At 42.5% G+C, this 18180-nt stretch overlaps 1 long non-coding RNA gene across 3 annotated transcripts in view; it reads left to right on the top strand.

The window, feature by feature from the left end:
- Nucleotides 1-15569, top strand: part of LOC137517826 (uncharacterized) — a 138937-nt gene extending 123368 nt beyond the window's left edge. For all 3 annotated transcript variants that reach the window (XR_011020682.1, XR_011020681.1, XR_011020680.1), the window contains one exon: nt 15503-15569. This is a non-coding gene — a long non-coding RNA (uncharacterized lncRNA). The remainder of the gene's footprint in view (nt 1-15502) is intronic.
- The last annotated feature ends 2611 nt before the right edge of the window (nt 15570-18180 follow it).

The following is an 18180-nucleotide window of genomic DNA, read 5'->3' as shown; positions in this document are numbered from 1 at the left end:
CACAGACTGGCCTTCATCACACATTTCAAATGAAAAAGGCATTTTCTACTTAAGATTTCCTATTCTCTGCTAGCAAGGTAGCGTTGTTATTCAATATTTGAATTTATATTGCTTCGGCCTTCTCCAGATTTCCCTTTCTAAATCAAGTATTATTCTTATTTAAAGCAGCTATCATTTTCGCATCCTGGGAACAAAAGTACATCTTGCATGTGCAATTGCATTGAGCGACATGTCGTGCTCGAGAAGCCTTGTTGATTCAATAAGGACTTGCTCTGGCACCTGAATGAAAGTCTTAAGTGTGTGTTTTGTGGGTTTTACAGTCAGGTCATCAAAAATATAACACTCTTTATACTGTAATATTGGTTAAATCTATACAGAATATTTATTTGAATATCTTCTCCCCACCTTCCTGTAAAGGGTGATGGGGGTCTGGAGTACCTGTCGTTCTTTCAGGGGGATAAAAAACAAACAGGAGAGAACCCTGTCCCCTTTATGGTGTAGTATTATTATTATTGATTTATAAAGAACAAACATATTCCGTGGGGCTGTACAAAGTAAGAAATAAACATGGGGCACAAAATAATACAGACAATGATCTACAATAATATAGGAAATATGGAGTTGGTAGAAAATACAGAATCGGTGCAGAATGCAGAATTGGTAATTACAGTGACAAAATTAATATAAAAATAAAGACACAAAAGGGTGAAAGAGCCCTGCCCTTATGAGCTTACAGTCTAAAGAAATAGGGGGGAACAAGAGGGGGGTAGTATACAGTATTCATACCTAAAAGCAGTGTGTTTTAGGTTATCTAGTAGGAGTACAACTTGCCAAGAGGTCAAAAGGTGGGATGTAATATACGAGGCAGCTGCGGCGAACAGCACTGCCACCACAGCTGCCTCCATGCGGCCATCCGTTCCTCCAGCGTCCAGGACGCCGAGGACGGAGCCGTCTTACTTGCCGGGGGTTGCCTTAGCGCGCAGGCGCGCGCACAGATGGGACCTTTATGCGGGGAGGAAGCCCATCAGCTGACTTGCTGGTCAGCTGACGTGAGAGGAGACCCACGGCGCCCAGGATTGGCTGATGAGAGGGGGGGCGTGCCAGTGAGGTCTCCTCTGCTTCATAAGCCTCCGGGCTTCATTGTTACATTGTCTGTTGTCGTGAATACTTGCGTGTTAGCGCTCAGACCTTAGGCTAGTTCCCTGGTGTTGATGCTAAGGATTTCACACCTAGACTAGGAGATTGCTATCTTGTTATTGTTATATGTTTAGACTAGTTCCCGGGTGTTGATGCGAAGGATTTAACACCCAGACTAGGTTATTGCTTACTGTATTGATTTCCTGTGTATGACTCTTAGCTATTACCTCTGACCCTGATCCTGCCTTCTGATCCTGTACTTTCGCCTATCTGCCTACCTGTTGCTGAACCTCTGCATGATTACCGTTTACTCTCTTGTCTCACGATTCTGTACCGATACGTACCTTCCTGTTGCTGAACCTCTGCCTGATTACCGTTTACTCTTTTGTCTCACGATTCTGTACCTGTACGTACCTCTCTGTTGCCGAACCTTGCCTGCCTGACCATTCTACTCACCAGTGGGCCCTCGCCACTGGTGAGGTGTTACTACGCCAGCTCCGCTGGTGAAAGCAGTTCTGCTAGGCTATAGTTCAGCCTTAATTACCTGCTCGTTAGGTATCTGTTATTTTAGTATTACTGTATCTCTTAGGCTGCTGTATAGTTTGACTCACCCGCCCCTCGGGTGTTCATTTGCCTGCAGTATATTCTGAATCACCCGCTCCTCAGGAGATTCAGCCTCTTCAGTATTGTTTCTCCAGCTTGCTGGAGCTTGTACGCTAGTGCACGCTTTGTGTACTGAGAGTACCTCACCAGTCCCTCTGGTGAGGTTTCTTCAAACTATTAAAGTTAAGGTTGAAAGCAAACACTTACACTTTATTAGGTGTCCAGAGGTTAGCCATACTTGTATTATTGGTGATTCTGCCGATCACTAATAATCAGGTATACATGTGTATTGTTGGTGATACTGCAGATCATCAATAATCAGATACTCTCTGTGTGCTGACACCTACCGTTACAGGGGAATAGCCTAAGGTAGAGGGTATGCTTGTTGGAAAAAGTGAGGGCATGTTTAAAGATATCAAAGGTTGTAGAGTGATGGATGTGATGTCGTGGCAGGGGATTACAGTGTAGGGGTGAAGGACGTGTGGAATCTTGCATATGTAGTATGTAAAGTAACGTAGAAAGGAAAGAAAACAAATAGGAAACTCACAAAACTGATTTCAGAGCGGCAACCACAGATTAACGCTTGAAAGTGGTGTCCACCACCATAAGAGGGTTGACTTGCTTCATTTGGTTAGGTAGCATTCCAAAAAAGGGATAGTAGATAGGAAAAAAAACGAATAATTGCTCAAATTAAAAGTCAACCCATAGGGGTTCGGAGGCGTAACAATGGGAGGGAGGCACTGCGCCTAGCCCATTCATTCTTACCTTGAGACACTATTTTATTGACCTGAGGAAGCAAGTGGATGCCTACAAAACGTGTTGTCCAGTGTCCCTGTAAAGGGTGATTGGTCCATATTTGCCAAAATTAATACTCTGGGTAACAAATAAAAATGTCTGGGAGAAAACTGTGTACTGTACAATAAACTTCTCCCTTTGTTATATAAAACAACATGCAATTACAAAACAGGCAACTTTCATTGACTGGCATTGAATCAAAGATGTGACTAAAGGGGGTGCAACCTCTGCAGCTACTGTTTCTCTATACTTTCCCAAGGAGCTATTTATTTTTTGACCCTTCACCCTGAAGTCAGATGGGAAAGGACGGCCAATCAGATGTGATCACCTCCCAGGCCACTCACCACCCTATAAAAGGCATGATCCCGGTGGCCATTTTACACTCTGCTTTAGTCAGTGTAGGGAGAGGTATGATGCTTCAGATTGAGGGCATATATGTAATTAAGTTGCAAGGAAATTTGGGCTCAGGACATCTTGAAGAAGGCCAGGAAAGTCACTGCCCATTTCCAAAGATCGTACACGGCCATGGCTCACCTCACTGACATCCAGTGGCAATACAGCATGCCTGTGAGATGCTTAATTTGTGGCACTCCCACCAGATGGAATTTGATGTTGCTTATGTTGGATTAGTAGTTCAGTGAATGAGTTTCTCTGTGCACTTGCTACTAGGGCAGTCAGTTTTTTTCTGGAGTGTGCCGTGCAACGTGTCATTGACCAGGCTGTGGATGAGTGGGAGCATGAAGAGGAGGAACAATTCCCGCTGTCACAAATTGGAGAGGGGGCTATGTCATCATCAGCTCTACCTGAAAGGGAGGAGTCTAAAGAGAAGTCAGAGGAGGAGGATGGTGGCTGTGGTGAGGAAGAGCAAGAGGAGCGGGCTTGCCTGGGGCCTCTTCACCTTTGGCCCCTGGTCTTGTCCATGGCTGGAGGGAACAAACCATGGTGGTGATGTTGCCCTGGTTGAGAAAAAGGAACTGGTGCCCTCTGGCTCAAACCTCATTGCAGTGTGGCAGTTCATGCTGAAGTGTCTGAGGAAGGACCCCCATACGAAAACAATGAAAGACATGGAATTTGGTTAGACCCTCAGTATGAACAGAAAATGGTGAAGATGCTATCATTATTACAGAGGGTGGCCAAAATGAAGCACTTCAATACTAAGCTGAGACAAATGCTGCATTCTGCTTTTAAGGGTGGCAGAAGAGGAAATTGCTGCTGATGGTGATGTGCCAATTACAGTATGTCTGATATGAGGTCCTTCCTCTATCCAATGTATCAACACGTTGCTTCTGGATTCACCCTCAAGGACCCTCAAGGTACCTGACTACCTTGGGTTAAAGATCACTGTGGACACTCTGGACATCTGTATATGCAGGCTTGGCCTGTGGCAACAACTGTCATGCCCGCCCTGGCCAAAGGAACAGCTGTCCTGCACCACCAACACTACCACCGAGTATGTCGTTTTGAAAATTATGATTGGAAATTATTATTATTATTAACCTGGTGCATGCCAGTTCTTTCCGGTCTCTCATACAGAGGCTGAAAGTAAAACATTTTTTTCGGCAGGTAATTGCTTCAATTTTTCTGGCCTTTCTCTCCTACAGAGGCAGAAATAACAATATTTAGTCGGCAGGTAACTCCCCAATTTTTCAGGCCTCACAAAATACTGTGGCTGCAATTTAAAATGATTAGGTGGGTAAGGAAGGATGGTGAAGTTAACAAGGTAGATTCTTTGTTAAAGGGCCAGGGATCCCAGAGGATTCAAAAACTGCATATTACAACAAGATCTAACTGGCAATATCTGCTCCAAGGTGACGGAGCCCCCAGATATTGCGAGCCGAACTCAAGTGTACACAGCTCTAATGCCTAGGAACAATTTGTACTGTGAGCTCATCAGTTTGCATACATTTATTCTGCTCTCTCTCGTAACAGCTGAGTGACAGAGACTAATGGGTGGTCAATAACTGTGCTCCGCTAACAAGCAAATATTTGTGTGCAGTATAGCTGGATCTTCTAGAGCAGAGATCATTTATTTTCATTGGAAATATCGCCAAGTAGCCTGTGTACAAAAGCAACAGAGCAATTACCAGCATTCAGAAATTGACGGGTCGGATTGCAGAAGAACTCTAGACCAGCTATGAAAATCTGTCAAAATAAATTCATGTAAAGCTTACCCTAGATACTAGATAACAGCAGCCAGTTTTTTAGATGAGCATGCTATGAGTTATGATGACATGTATGTGAGTGGCTGTAGAGCTATAACTATCGAATATACCAGAAAACTATGCCTGACTTGTCTATAGTTTTGTCCAAAATAAATTGGTGGCTGAGATCCAAGTTTGAGCTCCACATGCACACATAATAAACAACAATAACAATTACATTTCTGTAGCGCTTTTCTCCCATAGGACTCAAAGCGCTTAGGCTCTCTCAGTTTCAGTAATTGATCGTAGGATGAAGTATTAACTGAAGTATTAACTGAAGTATTAATTGCAAATGCCTGACTAAACAAGTGGGTTTTCAGTTTGGATTTAAACATGACCAGAGATGGAGCTGTCCTGATCTGCTGAGGTAATGAGTTCCATAAAGTAGAAGCGGCATGACAGAAGGCTCTGGGACCAAAACCTTTTTCAGGTGGACTCTGGGTATGTGAAAAGATTATTAGAACCTGTGTATCTGAGATTGCAGGGATTGCTACGCAGCTGTAACATTTCTTTCATGTTTACAGGGAGCAGATTATGTTGTGAAAGCATACGTATATGAATATAAATCAGGCTTAAATATGCCCTGGCGTTAAGTTCTCTTTCCCAAACATTTTTATCCCCCTGTGCTTTATGTGGTTTGCTACTCCCGAAGGAATTCAGAAACTGCAAACATAAGACTCCACCCCCTGAACGATACCAGAGCCCATATGGACTCTAAGATTGGAGGACTCTATGCATAAAGGAGCAGCAAATCCCTCCCATCCTTGCAGTGAACTCATGCATAACATTAAGGATAAGTAACTCATCCTCGTCCTGGGTCGGAGAGGTAAGGCAGTAAGTCAAGGCTAGGACACTTATGGTGGACTCTAGAATCACCATTTAATAACAATGTGCTCTTAAGTAGCTGGAGATTCACTTAATCTAGGATCCTAGACGTGGGACATGGGATAATATTGGGAGTACATGATCGGAAAGAGCCCAGGCATATCACTGGGTAAGTAGCAAGGGAAACCATTAGCGCAGTTTGTGGGGGTTAATCTCGATTTTTCAGAGTGTAGGTTCAAATGACTTATTTGAACATATACTCATTTGAACATATATTTTACATGTTATTATGGTTGTTTGAAATAATAAAAACAACCCTAATACCCAGAGCAATACCTGAGATGGTTTACAATCTACATTTATTCACAAGCAACTCTCAGGTGTTTACCCTTTTGGGTGGCAAAAGACTATCTGTGTAGATCCAGCCCTTGAGAAAGGCGTGTTTATGTTTAAATCTTTTCTTGGAGCTTCCATTTCCTAAATGGGCTGCCTATCCCGGCTCTATGGAAATGGTGAGTAGGTCACTTTCCTGCCAATCAAAGATGGCCCTCTTGCCTTCCAGTAATGCTGATTACTGGAAGAGGTGGGGTGATGTGTGCTCTTGTGAAATTATGACAATGGCCTCAATTCACTAAGATCCTGCTGGAGATAATAAGGCAAGAAAAAACTTACCTCCACACAGTGAGAGAGTTATCTTATCTCTTCATTCCTTAGGTTACCTCTTCTGTAGTTAATTTGCCTCCTCTGTAGTTATTTTCACATGCAGTTAATTAACAGCCTGTCTTTAACTCTGGAGTTATTTTAAGGATTGGAGAGTTAACTTAAAGACAGAAGAGTTAACTTTAGGTTTGCCTGAGGTAAAATGTTTCCTGAATACCACATGCCTTATCACCATGGTAACAACTCTACCTGTAGAAACGTTATTAAAGACAGGATATAAGCTTAGTGAATTGAGGTCATTGTCTGCTAGGTTTTAAAACATTGCAGCTGTCATCTAAATCATGTTTAAATATATCAGGGGTTGTTAAAATGTTAGTAACAATAGTAACTGTATAAACTTTTTTTTGCTTTTTTAAAAACTCAGATTGTCCTGGAGTTGTTAAAAGAATTTCTGACATTTGGTACTGTACAGATATTTCCTGAGATTTGGTATTTCACGGAGCTTTGGTGAGATTTGGTGCTCTACAGAACGGCTTCCCAACCCTGTCCTTAAATACCACCAACAGTGCATGTTTTGCTGAAATCCTCAGAGTTAGTTAATAAGACACCAACACCTGTGAATGTTTGTGGTTTCCTGAAAAATAGCACTGTTGGAGGAGGTACTTTAGGACAGGTTTGGGATGCGCTGATCTATGAAGCTTTGCTGAGATTTGTTGCTCTACAGAGATTTCCTGAGATTTGACACTCAACAGAGATTTGGTGAGAATCGGTACTCTACAGAGCTTCACTGAGATTTGGTGCTCTACAGAGATTTTTTGAGATTTGGTACTCTACAGAACTTTGCTGATTTTTTTGGTGCTCTACAGAGCTTTGCTGAGATGTAGTGCTTTACAGGGATTTTATGAAATGTGGTACTCCACAGTGATTTGACAATCTCATTGTTGAAAGCATCAGCAGCATATGCATATAGAACACAGCTAGAGCAATGACCATAAAATAAACCATTGCTTAATTTATGTAAAGATTTGACTGACACAAGCCTCACTTGGAACACAAACTAGTATGTTGCTGTTTGAATCAGGGTTTTTCTACTTTGGAAACCCAGATTACGCCATGCCACACACTTCATAAGCTCTGGTAGTGGAGAGGGGCGGGGGAGGTCACTGAAGAGCTGTCCATGCCACCACGGTACACAAGACTCTGTTGATTCCTCCTCCCGGCTTGAAAGGAGGAAGCATGTCATGTGAAGCGTGGCGTGGACTACAACCACATGACATCCCCGTCCTTCTCCACTACTTGAGGTTCTGAATTGTGTTGGGCGGCGAAATCGTACAGCAACACTCAGAGCAGGATTATCCACCAGGAAACCTAGGCTTGGGGCCTAGTGTGTGTCAAAGGTCCCACCTGTCACCTTCTTTGATCTCTCTCCACTTCAGCTTACCAAAAGGACTACAAGAGGAACCCACATCTACTTCCTTCCCTAGGGCCCCATTACATCTTAATCCATCTCTGGCAACTCTACAAATTGGCATAAATTGGGGACCTCCTGTACAAATGACATCCACATTTCAAATTATTGTTTTTCTTGTAATTTTATGTTCATTATGTTTTTTAAATGTAGTTTACATGTATAATGCTGCACACATTACTGTTACAGCATGCTCTTTAGCCTTTCCATCTTATATGCATTACTCCCCTTGAAAACCATAAAATGGCTTGGTAGATGTGGTTTGAAAATTGAGTTTGCAACATACAATCTGTGCGTTGTGCCCTGTGAATAAATTAGCTGCCATTAAACTTTAATTTCATTACAGGCAGAACTCTGTTAATGTTACGGTTACCAAACCGCACCAGTTCCCAGCATCCTCCCTGGCTCTGAAGCGTATAGACGTGCCGATGCTGTGCACAGTTAGCCATGCACATTTCTTAAAACAGATGATAACATATTATTATTACTTCCATCACCATTAAAGAAAAGGTTTATTGTCTATGGATTGATCATTTCTTTATACACAGAGAAAAAACTACAGCAATGCCTTCTAAAAACTCCCACATGTCCAAAAAGCAAGATCATATTTGCATAATCACTTCAGCATAATACAGGATCATGCAAATCTCTAAGCCAAGTGTGCATCTAAAACTACTGATTTACAGCACTTCTATAGTTTTTTGGCATTTCCGATCGGAACTTGGAAATTGAAATTCCGCGGAAGTATCACATCACCCAGGCCTGGATTTACATCAAGGGAGCCTATAGGCACAGATGTCCTGGCACCCTAGACTTCACCCTCCATGGACCTACAAACCCTTGCCGAATTGCACCGAAAGTGTGCCGGCTGGCCCCACAGTCACCTCTCTCCTACTTCTCCTGCCCTGTGTAGGTAGCTAGAGGTGACCCTTAGTATAACTAAAGGTACCTTCAGTATTAAGTAGCTGGAGCTGCACCCTGACTGAAGGGAGATGTGGTCAGTGAAATGTCGAGACCCGGGTGAGCAACCTCTCATTTACACTCCGTTTATGACTCTGCACAGGTAAGGTGGGAGGGAGGGGAGTGAGCCGCCTTTCCTTCCTCAGGTGCCTGTAGGCACACGCCTACAGTGCCTTATGGTAATTACCGCAACTCATTAATTTTAGCCCAATCGCTGAACTCTGAAGTATTGGAATCGTGGTTGGGGTGTCTTGGCACCCTATGGGAAAAAAAAGGGATACGGGAGACAAAAAAGGGAGCCCGATAGTGCAGTATGTCAATAGTAGGTGTGTGGAGAAATCAATTGATTGAAAGGGCTACTCACAAAGGAGGTTTGCAAGGGGCAACCGACCACAGGAAGCAGGTGGAGACCATAAACCCGACTCCACTCGGGGTGGTCCTGGACGGACCTGGTTGCGGTCGCTCTCTTAGATGAAAAAGGATGCACAAAACATTAACCGTGGTAAAACAACGGGTGTTCTGTCACCACCCCTCGGACAAACATGTACGGGGGTATAACTATGCACAATAAGGGAAAGAGGCTCCCTATGCTACATGATTTCTGTCATTTGGCACTGTATTGGCCTGAGGAAGCGGGCTCAGACCCGCGAAACGCGTTGCCTGTGCTCAAATAAAAATCTTTTGTAAGTTTACAGAGATTTCGTCATTGAGGTAAGATACCTCATTTTTCTTTTTCGTTTTTAAACTGGTTTTAAAAGCTTTTATTCAAATCAGAGCGCCTCTTTACCTTATTGTGTCTGAAGTATTGGACCAATCAGAGAATGCAGAGTCAACTCAGAAGTATTTAGCTAATCAGAGGATGCAAAAAAAGGCCCCAAAAAATCCTCAGAATTGGAAAACGGAAATAGTATTTCCGCGGAAATATTGCATTACCGCAAATTGGTAATTTGAGCCCGATCACAGAACTCGGAAACATTAGACTAATCAGAGAATGCAGAGTCAACTTAGAAGTATTTGGCCAATCAGGAAATGCAAATGCAGATAATGACCAAAAACATGATTCCTCGGAAATTGGAAATCTGCAGTGATTGGCATTGGCAGAAATTGGAATTTCTGCGTAATTGGAAAACGGCATTTTCAACCATCCCTAGCATTTATTTGACTGAGCCCTTTAACCCAGTACTTACATACAGCTTTATCTTAACCTATTTTGGTTCCTGGACGTAGAAACTACATCCAGGAAACATGCGCGCTACTGCGCGCTCCCGCGGCCGATCGCGCGAGTGCACGCGCGCTCTCGGCCTGCGGTTTGTTAGCCAGGCAATCAGTGAATCGGGCTATGGTGCCCGATCACTGATTCCTCTCCCCCGCTGAAAAAGCGACAGCTTCTCTCGGAAGCTTCGCCTTTTCTGGCTGTTACCTCCCCCATGCGTCGCTCTAAGCGTGTGTTATGAATAGAGGGACGTCATGTAAACAAACTCACTCAAAAAGTAATACTACAACCAAAAGTTAAAAAAAATTAAAATCAACACACATTTACATTTTAAACCTATTGTTTACATCCCACCCTCCCAAAACTACCCAAATAAAATGTTTAACCACTTCACCACTGAGGGGTTTTACCCCCTGAGCACCAGAGCAATTTTCACCTTTCAGCGCTCCTTCCATTCATTCGTCTATAACTTTATCATTACTTATCGCAATGAAATGAACTATATCTTGTTTTTTCCGCCACCAATTAGGCTTTCTTTAGGTGGGACATTATGCCAAGAATTATTTTATTCTAAATGTGTTTTAATGGGAAAATAGGAAAAATGTGGGAAAAAAAAATAATTATTTTTCAGTTTTCTGCCATTATAGTTTTTAAATAATGCATGCTACTGTAATTAAAACCCATGAAATTTATTTGCCCTTTTGTCCCGGTTATAAAACCGTTTAAATTATGTCCATATCACAATGTTTGGCGCCAATATTTTATTTGGAAAAAAAGGTGCATTTTTTTCAGTTTTGCATCCATCCCTAATTACAAGCCCATAGTTTATAAAGTAACAGTGTTGTACCCTCTTGCCATAAATATTTAAAAAGTTCAGTCCCTAAGGTAACTATTTATGTATTTTTTTTAATTGTAAATTTTAAAAAAAAATTAATTACAAAAAAAAAAATGGGGAGTGTGGGAGGTAATGAGTTAATTTTTTTTGTAACACTAACTTATTTCTATGTAAAAAATGCTTAGGGTGTAGTTTTACTATTTGGCCACAAGATGGCACCAGTAACTTTTTGTTTATTGCGGCCTGCGAGCGTCCTTCCGGACGCTCGCAGGAAGTACTAGGAGGCTGCGAGTGTTTTTTTTTTTTTCACAATGATCGCGCTGCCCATCGGAGAGCAGCGGATCATTGCGGGGCTTAGATCAACGAACGGGAATGGATTTTCCCGTTCATTGATCTCCGGGCGAGCGGGCAGCGGCGTGTTTACTAGCGGCGGGCGGCGTGTTTACGAGCGGGAGCGCGGGTAGCGGCGAGAGCGCGGAAAGTACGGATTTCTCCGTCCCTGGGGGTTAAAGGATGGAAAAAGGGACGGAGAAATTCGTACGGGCGGGGGTAAAGTGGTTAATATAAAAAAAAAAAAAATTACAATAAAAAAAAAACAACAACATGTAAATATTTACCTAAGGGTCTAAACTTTTTAAATATCAATGTAAAGATGATATATTTCTATTTTTTTTTATTTTAAACTTGTAAATAGTGATAGATGCAAAACGGAAAAATTGCACCTTTATTTCCGAATAAAATATTGTTGCCATACATTGTGATAGGGACATAATTTTAACGGTGTAATAACCGGGACATATGGGCAAATACAATAAGTGACTTTTAATTATGGAGGCATGTATTATTTTAAAACTATAATGGCTGAAAACTGAGAAATAATGATTTTTTCGTTTTTTTTCTTATTCTTCCTGTTAAAATGCATTTACAGTAAAGTGGCTCTTAGCAAAATGCACCCCCCAAAGAAAGCCTAATTGGTGGTGGAAAAAACAAGATATAGATCAGTTCATTATGATAAGTAGTGATAAAGTTATAGGCTAATGAATGGGAGGTGAACATTTCTCAAGTGAAAACGACGGAACGCGAATGGGTTAAAGAGACTCTGAAGTCTTATAAAATTCAGGTTTTTATTTAATAAAATCTCTTTGTCATCATAGCCCTAACTAAAACGCTGCATCCCCGTGGCTAAACACTAACCAAATCCCCCCAAACTCCCCGGGGCACATTGCAGGGAGCACTTCCGTGAAGAGGCAGAGCTTTCGGCTGCAGCTCTGCCTCTACACGCATCCGTCAGCACGGATCGCCGCCTGTGCCCGCCCATCTCATTCTTCTTTCACTGAGAGGGGCGGGGGAGAGGCGAAGATACGTGCGGATTGACGTGCATGGAGGCAGAGCTGCAGCTGAAAGCTCTGCCTCCTCCAGCAGCAAAATCCATGACCAAGAAAGTTGTGGATTTTTGCTGGGGAGTTTGGGGTGATTTAGTTAGTGTTCAGCCGTGAGGATGCAGCATTTTAGTTAGGGCAATGATGATAAAGAGATTTTTTTAATAAAAACCTGAATTTTATGAGACTTCAGAGTCTCTTTAAATCCATTAGAAGCCAGCTCTGGCTATAAATGCATGTATATTCTGAACTTGGTGGTGCAGGGCCACTATCCTTTCAAAACATTTCTGTGCACTAAAGGCAAGCAAACTTGAAATGGAGATGAACAATTGTATCAATGGTCCTAGCCCAAAATCAGAAAAATACTATAGTCTTTATTTGTATGTATCTAAAAGTTAAAAATGCAAGTTTAAAGTTTTTACTGTCTCCGATGAATAGGTTTAGTTTTTTTTAGCCTATTGTAGTACCCACTTATACAAATCTAGAACTTTTGTCTCTGTTCCAAGCATTCAGTATCAGCTCTAATTAGTTAAAAGTGAGAGTTAAATGTCACTTCAGGTACTCTTTAACTCCTTCCAATGACCCTCCCCCATGACTTTTGTAGATGAGTGGTTACGTGTGTTCCCGGGTCTCCTCTGAGCTCTTTGATTTATTTCCACTTGTCAAAAATGTACAGTTAAGCTCCAATATTCGGGTATCCGAACTACCCAGATAATCCAAACTTTTTCCACTATCCAAACGAGATAAACAGAGGAACACCAAGAGCCCCAATAGTGTAGTATGTATTGACAAAGAGGGTAATGACAAAGAGTAATAGTTGTTATACTCACAAACATGGGTCACTAATAGGCAACCACTGTAAAGGCAGGTGGGGAGATTATCCCGACCCCACTCAGGAATAAGAAGTCGCTCTCTGTAGATAGTAGAAAGGGTCGCAACCCTCCACCAAGGGTGGATACAATATTATATAAGAGAGAACAGAGGCGCCAAAAGGATAAAAGGGGTTTTAAAGGAGCTTAAAAGCCAAAACTTGGTAATTAGAGGAGGCAGTGGTGGACTTACCCCCTCCAAGCAGACACAACACGACTGTACATTCAGTCTATTTATTAACGAACTCCAGATAAAACAAAGCAACGCGTTTCACGGGTCAGCGCCCGCTTCCTCAGGCAATAGAAAAAGGAGTTACAGCTGCAAATGACAGAGATCAGAGGGTATATTGTTTCTGCTATAATACATCCTACATTTAAAACTTCAATCATTGAGTGACAAACATGTGCAAAATAATATAGTACATTGACAGTAAAGGTACAGTATTTTGTATTATAGAATTGTTATGCTGGTGGGCTGTGTTGGTGGGAGGGGGGGGGGGGGGGGTTAAAGAATTTGGTAGAGATAGAGAGAGAGGAAGGGGAGGGGGGGGGACCACACAGGGGAGGGGGTTGGGAGAAACCTAGGGGGGGGGAGACCAAGGGAAGGGTGTGTGTCAGGAGGAGGGAGTAGGGGGGGGAGAGGGGGGGGAAAGAAAAGGAAGGGGTTTATCTATTGTGGCCATGGGACGTGCAAGTTACAGAGCAAGTAGCATCAGAGGTGACTGTAGGTCAAAGATAGTAAAAAGAGTGTGAATAGCAGCAAAACAAGCAAAACAGTGGCAGCAAAACCGACATACCCCAGTATGGGGTTAGAAGATATGGATGGCAGCAGTAAATACAAGATGTAAGTGGATAAACTCACCAAACCCACCAAACTCCTTTTTCTATTGCCTGAGGAAGCGGGCGCTGACCCGTGAAACGCGTTGCTTTGTTTTATCTGGAGTTCGTTAATAAATAGACTGAATGTACAGTCGTGTTGTGTCTGCTTGGAGGGGGTAAGTCCACCACTGCCTCCTCTAATTACCAAGTTTTGGCTTTTAAGCTCCTTTAAAACCCCTTTTATCCTTTTGGCGCCTCTGTTCTCTCTTATATAATTTTTCCACTATCCGAACTTTGAATAGCAATTCGGATATTTTTTAAAATCCGAATAGCACTATCCAACAAACTCTGATTCCCCATCTGAAATCCGAAATCTGGGCGGATAGTTAGTTCAGATATCCGAGAGGGAGAGAGAGAGAGAGAGAGAGAGAGAGAGAGAGAGAGAGAGAGAGAGAGAGAGAGAGAGAGAGGGGGAGAGACTTTTGGAAGCATTTTAAGCCATTTTCGGGTCATTTCCGGTTTTCTATCCGGATATCCGAATCCGGGCGGATATCCAGGATATTGGGTTTGGATATCTGAGTTTACTTGGACACCAAAAAGTTCGGATTCGGATATTTGATTCGGATCCGAATATCTGGGTATCCGGATCCGGATCAGTTCGGATTTTGAAAAGGGGTATCCGAGCACCCCTCCATCCCAGAGCCAGCATTAGAGCCATAGAGGCAAAGGGAGCAAGTGCCCCAGGGCTTCCAGGTCTCCCCCCCAACTTGTGCTCCCCAGGGCCACTGCAGTGTTTTTGCAGCATAGCAACCCACCTGTCCCAGCACACCGCTTTGTTCCTGCTTTCCATCCTCATTCCCGCTGGCTGCTTCTTCTCCATGACCCGTTCACTTTTCATTACGTAATAACTTGCGCCAGTGATGAAAAAGAGGCGTCCCTATGAGGATGAAAACGAGAGCACACAACTAATGGAGCAGCAAGAATGAACAGGTGAGTTGCTATACTGCTAAAAATAGGTTCAGGGAAGCCCCCAAGGTAACTGTTACCCAGAGGCCCTGAGAGGGTAACATTTTACCACATGATAAGTAGAGCAGAATGCAGTACATTGCATGCAATGCTCTAATCATGCATAAGATTTAAAGAGGAACTCCAGCCTAAACAAACATACTGTCTTTAAGTTACATTAGTTATGTTAATTAAAATAGATAGGTAATATAATCTCTTACCTACACTGTTTTAAAAGAACAGGCAAATGTTTGATTTCATGATGGCAGCCATCTTTTTGTTTAAAAGGAGGTGACAGGGAGCATGAGACACAGTTCCAACTGTCCTGTGTCCTGACTGAGCACCTCTCCCAGTTGCTAGGCAACGTGAATAACAACATAGGAAATCCCATCATGCTCTGCGCAGCATCAGGGGAAAAAAGCCCGGGCTTTTTTTCTTTGATGGGTGGAGCTTAGCTAAACATGCAGCTAAAAATGATGCTTTGGTAAGAAAAACAAAGTTCTGATGCTGTGAAACTGTTAAAGAAACACCAAGCCTTTTCAGTTCTGCTGAGTAGATTTTTAGTCCGGAGGTTCACTTTAAGGCACGTAATTCTGCTTACCGCAGTTTATTGTATACACCCCTATGAACTCTGTAAAGCGGTGTTGAATATGTCAGCGCTGTACACAATTATAATAACGAAGCTATTGTTTTAGATGGGTCACAACATTACACTTTTTTCTGCCCCGCTCAGTTTGGAATATCCTTGGAGTGAAGCAAGAAGCAGCACTTATTAAGGAGCAATCCAAGAGACAGATGGATAGAAGATGGATAATTGTACCTATGTGCGTAATAAAGTTACATGTAGCTGAACCCTAAATACCTTGTTGTTCTTTGTGTATGATTAAACAGATGAATACTTTTTAAGGGGGTACTGTTGTGCACTGTTAAGGAGGTAATGCTGAACGTCACACTATAACTTCCTAGCTCACATTGGCTCATATTGCATATACCTCTGTAGCTACTCCATATCTCTGCCTAACTCGAAGACTGCTGAAAGAGCTGAAGCACATCATCCTGGCTCCTGTCCCACTTGATTTATCCCTCATTCTTCTCACCGGTTAGTAGCAGCATGTTTCACAGAGAGTCATTATCTTGTGTCTTTCCAGATCCCATTCATGTTATTTATTGGACTTGTCCACTTATCCATCTCATGCATCTCCGAAGAGAGGAGAGTTCTGCTCTTGAGAGACTCAGCATGCTCTACGTTTCGTTTGAAAGTATACGAAAAAAGAAAAACAGGTTGAAGACATCCATGAGTTTTTTTCTTTTATGGCAAATCATAAAATTACAGATACAGTAGTGAGATTAAGAAGTAATATATAGAGCACTTCTCACAGCTGAGGAGAACACAATCCAGAACTACGGAGATAAGAGAACAGAAGACACGGTTGTCATATTGTTATCGCCAAAACAATTAAGAGCTTATGCAGATGTAGGGTAAGAGCTGTCCCTTATATTGGCTCCTGCATCTCATCAACCCTGGCTGGATGCCGTTCTCGCCAGAAATAACACATGCTGTTGGAAGTTCAATGACTTACAGTCAAGATGGCTTCTACCTGGCACTGATCGTGTTATTATCTAGTAAAGTAATAAAAATGTCACTGGTGGAAACAAAAATAGCCTAACACACAAAACCAGGGCTGGTTAGAGGTAAGCTTTGTAATTATATGTGGATGGATTCCCACAAAGAACACATGGTGGTGCCCTCTGGTGGATAAGTGGCTGGACCACCAAAAGGTCACCACATTGGCACCACATACCTACATTTGTGTATTTGTAGCCTCAAAATATTGGTGTTCTTTGTACTGAAAGTGAACTCCCACCTGTCTTACACACAACCCTAGGGCCCAGGCCGCTATATTACTAATGATATAACGCCAGCATCTTCTGTGGTGCTGTACAACAGAGTACAAGGTATAACAGGACGGGCGTACGCTGGCATGCACACACATGGGTCACGTCAGTGCATGCATTGCGGGGGGGTTGTGGCCATGGCCTAGCACCCATTTTTTTAATGGGCGGGCCTTTTTACTAGTACAATATAAATGAAACTGCAGTTAACAATACAAGACAATGGTGAATTACAGCTTATGCAGTGAACACATCAACTACAGATTTTTACATACACGTCGTAGATATTTACACAGATTACACATTATTGAGAGACAAAAAGGGAAAGAGAGCTCTGGCTAATTGGCTTTATAGACTAAAGGGTTAAAGCCTTGTACAGTTAAGTTGGCTGAGGCAGTCGTTATCGGCAATCAGGCGTGTGTACAGTCGTACAACTGCAAGTGATCCACCGGGCGGATCTACTCACCCCAGTGATGCTGATCCCCCGTGATCCCCTTGTTTGTGACGCTCCCCCCACCTGCTGCGTAATGTCACGCATACACTGCTGGGATACCTGGACCCTGATGCACGGAGGAGTCTAGGGATAAATTGCACTATAACCCATCTTGCAGGGGTTACACCATATTTGGTGAGTTTGTTCCCCGACTTGTGTTCTGGTGCTGTGTGAATATTCCAGAAGTGACATTGATTTGCCTTACTGGAAGACAACACCTCATTGTTTTACTGTGGTTTTATGTATTATTGATGTGCGCTTATCCAACTGCATAAGATTAATTTTTACGGACTGCCAAACTGAGTATGAAGCGCACTCACCTCAATATTTTGCCTTATATAGCACTGATCTTTTGTTTACGGAACCATGGCAGCGCTTTCATATTGTGTATAGTAATTTATGAGGTGTTGGTTTTAGATTGTAAGATTCTATATACACGGGTTTTTGCTCTTCATGCCTATGAATGCCTATGAATGTTTAGCAAATCTTAGTATGTATATTTCACCTCACTGTTATTTAATGTGCACAGGAAGGCTAGTAAAGGATAAAAAGTAAAATAAAGAAGATAATTGTGATAATAATATATTACTCATCGCTGGACAATAAATATATACAATAATACAGGGATGACAGACATAACAAAGTTATACAACACAGAACAAAGTTATACAAAGCAAACTGTACAAGGTACATGATCATGTGATTATGGAGTGGCTAGGTAAGCCCAGTAATACAAGTGCAAGCTGTCATAGGAAAGGAACACACGATCATGTAGACTACACTAGGGGAGGAATGACCCTGTCAGAGGCTTATAATCTAAGGTGGCCCCACTTTTTATGAGTGATAATAGTGATGGCCATACCGCCAGTGGCGTAGCTAAGAAGCTGTAAGCCCCAGTGCAAGATTTGCATCGCCCCCCCCTAAGCATGCTATACAAAATAATTGATACGGAGCCCCAAAACCAATCAAGGGCAACCACAGTGTCAGAGGTGCAAGCAGGGGATGGGGACCAGTGTGTTAATGAT

The sequence above is a fragment of the Hyperolius riggenbachi genome, chromosome 5, assembly GCF_040937935.1.
Source record: "Hyperolius riggenbachi isolate aHypRig1 chromosome 5, aHypRig1.pri, whole genome shotgun sequence".
Classification (NCBI taxonomy): Eukaryota; Metazoa; Chordata; class Amphibia; order Anura; family Hyperoliidae; genus Hyperolius; species Hyperolius riggenbachi.
This window is presented reverse-complemented; position numbering and strand designations above follow the sequence as displayed.